At 28.8% G+C, this 3,932-nt stretch overlaps 1 non-coding gene across 1 annotated transcript; it reads left to right on the forward strand.

Moving 5' to 3' along the window:
* Nucleotides 1–1,715: 1,715 nt before the first annotated feature.
* TRNAR-UCU (transfer RNA arginine (anticodon UCU)) lies at nucleotides 1,716–1,788 on the forward strand. Its single transcript has one exon. It is a non-coding gene; the product is annotated as a tRNA-Arg (tRNA).
* The last annotated feature ends 2,144 nt before the right edge of the window (nucleotides 1,789–3,932 follow it).

Genomic DNA, 3,932 nt, shown 5'->3' on the forward strand with positions numbered 1-3,932 from the left:
TATGTGCAGTGTATATTATTAACCACAAATTTCAAATAATGTAATGGGTTTAAATTTATGAATGTATAAGTGTTTGTTCATGTTATGAATATGATCTATGAGGTGCGATAGGAATTTAATGGAAGTGCTTGTATTTTCTGTTGGGTGTTTTATGGTTGCACACGATGATTGGGGTATGCCAAAATCTAGTACAACCAGTCAATTTATGTTACTAGAGTAGTGTCTAGTGGTGTGGGTTGGACCGCCAGACGGTCTACAGGCACCGCCAGGCAATAGTGCATGGGCATGGATCCATTGCAGATGGATTTGCATGGATGGGTTTGATAGCTTGGTCAGGGATATGCTGGATTAGTTACGAGCGGGGAGGTTCGTAACGGAGATTTGAGATGCGTGATTGATGCGGGCGGGGAGGTCCGTATCTGTTGTACTCTTGTGTGGGGATACGAGCGGGGAGGTTCGTATGTTCCGTGCTCACACTTGAGGCTACTATGAGCGGGGAGGTTCATAGTAGGTGTTCACGCATGTTGGACTACGAGCGGGCAGGTTCGTAGAGTTGGACTACGGGCGGGGAGGTCCGTAGAGTTGGACCACGAGCGGGTAGGTTCGTGGGAGCATGATAATCCCTAAGGACCAAGGTTGTGCATGGATCTTTCTTATATAGGTTATGAGATTGGGGTATAATGTTATAAAAAGGTCGATAAACTAAAATTGACTAAGTTAGATTGGGTGAGGGTCACTTCTTATTATCTTATTATTTGTATAATTTTTCTTTCTCAGCTCACCCTTGCTTGTTTATGTGTTTGTGTTTGGCGATGATCACGTGACTTGTTACGTGGGAGCAGACGTGAATTCAGGTGATCATGTTGATGCTTAGCAATAGAGCGGGGCTACCGATGGGGGATTTTCTTTATACTATGCTTTCCTACTTTTTGTAATAGACATTATGATGTTTTATCCATTATGAACTTGTAATAAAGATGAGATAGTACAAATGGATTATAGCGAGACAAGTTTGAAATTTCCCGCGCTTGGGAATTTATTGAAATGACTGATTTTCTTAAAGTATATTTTGTGAAAAATCAGTTTTATCTAGTAATATCCATCTGGGGTGTTACAAAAAGCCCGATATAAATACTTAGTTTTTACGTTGGGTGACGTACCACTTGACGTAGAAAATGAGTACTTATGATATACATAAATCAACCAATATAAAATGTCGTGTCAAGTCCACATCAAATTGAGTTGAATTGGTCTCATGTTGAGTCATTAATCAAACTAATAACTCTAACAAAAGATGGCCACTTGACACAGTTAATTGTATATCAATACTAATATAACCAAGTTTGATGAGATAAATATTTAAAAACTTTAATATACCTCAAAATATAGGATGAATATCATTTATTACTTGTTTACAAAATTAAAATTTATATACAATACTATTTATTTATGTACAAAATCTTCACCACTCATACCAAACACTAAATTAGAAATTACCAAAATATATTTTATCTTTTTGCACTATATAAATATAAATATATATATATATATATATATATATATATATATATATATATATATCCACACAACTTAAAAAATCTCATGTAAACTCTTTTATCACCTACTATAATCTTAGCCTAAAACATTCAAATAATACAAGATACATAATCTACTATTTGTGTATATATAAACTAAGTACACAAAACAATATAAAAGCGCCCATGGCCTAATGGATAAGGCGCTTGACTTCTAATCAAGGGACTGTGGGTTCGAGTCCCACTGGGCGTGCTTTTGTTTTGTTTTTTCTTATTCTTTCATAGAAGCGTTCCAGTTTCAAGTTTAATTTCACACTCAACAAAGCGTTCCAGTTTCAAGTTTAATGACTAACTTTAAATTCCACACATTGTGTCCAATTCCTTCGTTATCAGATCTCAAAATTTATCTGACTTATAGACGATTTTAACCTCTTAGTAAGCTTTTACTTAAATATAATCCTGGTAAAAAAATTGTTTTCATCTCTCTATAATCATCAACTTTTATTTTAATAATGTTTTTAAAGTTTCATCCATAAGAAAATTTGCATTTTACTTTACCCTTAAAATTCTATATATCTATATCACGTTATTTTACTTTCCAAAATACTTTTCTATAACTAACAATATTTACCCTTAAAATTCTATATATCTATATCACGTTATTTTATATATATATATATATATATATATATATATATATATATATATATATATATATATATATATATAAATATCAGAGAGGATAAGAGTAAATAAAATTACTAGATCCAATTATTTGTCAAAGTTTATAGTATTTTTTTTTTTGTCAAATTTATTTTTCAAGAGTCGATTAATGTCATTTATTTATTTGTGTTTGTGTATGTGTGTATTTGTATATGTATATATATATGTATGTTTTTGTGTATCTGTGTGTGTTTATGTGTTGTTTTTAAAGTTTCGTCCATAAGAAAATTTTCATTTTACTTTACCCTTAAAATTCTATATATTTATATCATGTTATTTTACTTTTCAAAATACTTTTCTATAACTAACAATAGAATTTAAAATATATATATATATATATATATATATATATATATATATATATATATATTATAGAGAGGATAAGAGTAAATAAAATTACTAGATCCAATCATTTGTCAAAGTTTATAGTATTTTTTTTTTGTCAAATTTATTTATCAAGAGTCGATTAATGCCATTTATTTATCTGTGTTTGTGTATGTGTGTTTGTATCTATCTATATGTATGTTTGTGTGTCTGTGTGTTTGTATGTGTCTCTGTGTGTTTATGTGTTGTTTGTGTGCATGTATATGTGTGTCTTTGTGTGTGTGAGTGTGTGTTTGTGTGTATTATTCTCTTTCTGATCTCTTCTAATTGTTTCACTTGTTCCTTATTTACAAAATTCACTCATATCTCTAAAGTATTTTTTCTCTTATCACACAACCTTGATTACACATTTCTTTTCTTTTTGTGTGGTTATGTTCAAATAGTTTATTATTAATTTAAGTGAGTAAAATAGGTTTTAGGTCCCACATTAGATTATTTTTACTCATTCTTAATATTTTTATTTATTGTTTATTTTTTTTCTCACATAAAAAAGTCCAACTTTCTGTTTTAAGTGTTCAATAGCTTAATTTTTTCATTTACCAGTTAATATAAAAACTTATCTTCTCCGTTCTCTTTGATAATTAATTTTGTTTTATTTGAAAAAGTTTTGTTTTACTAAAATAATTTTTATTATCTTTCAACACTTCGACAACTTTGATATCTAGAAGATTTTCTCAGATCTCCAATATATTTTCCATCTTATCACACCCTTAAATATAAATTTTTATTCTTTGTGCAATTTTATTTAATGGTCTATCAAATTGTTTGATCACTTTTACTTTTTTGTAATATTTTTATTTGTTGTTTATTTTTATCATGCAAAAGTACTATTTTGATGATTTTTTATATTATTATTTGTTCTCATAAGTGTAATTTTACCACCACAATTGCATAAAGATCTTCCATTTACTATAATATAATAATTTAATGTTATTGTCATATATCTTGTTTACACCATCTAACATAAATTAGATTTATGTCTAAATTTGAATAACTATTAGTTTAATATTTTTTTTCTTTGTGCAATTTCATAATCTTTAAAGTTGTATAAGAAAAAAGATTTCAATATAATTTATATAAAGGAAGTAAAGAAACATATGAAATATTTTTAAACTTAAATATTTGTTTTCTTTTTATAAGTTTTTAAGACTACTTTTTAACGATATCGACTTCTCATTAATCTTTACAAAATCAATAGATGTTTGGGTTGTTGTTCTTGTATGGAAAACTTGCTTATTTAAAATAATTCCCATGCTAGTCGTTAATCCGGCTCTACACGTCACTAGCATC

Source organism: Vigna unguiculata, chromosome 2 (genome assembly GCF_037176805.1).
Source record: "Vigna unguiculata cultivar grain cowpea cultivar isolate G323 ecotype 2 chromosome 2, ASM3717680v1, whole genome shotgun sequence".
NCBI lineage: Eukaryota > Viridiplantae > Streptophyta > Magnoliopsida > Fabales > Fabaceae > Vigna > Vigna unguiculata.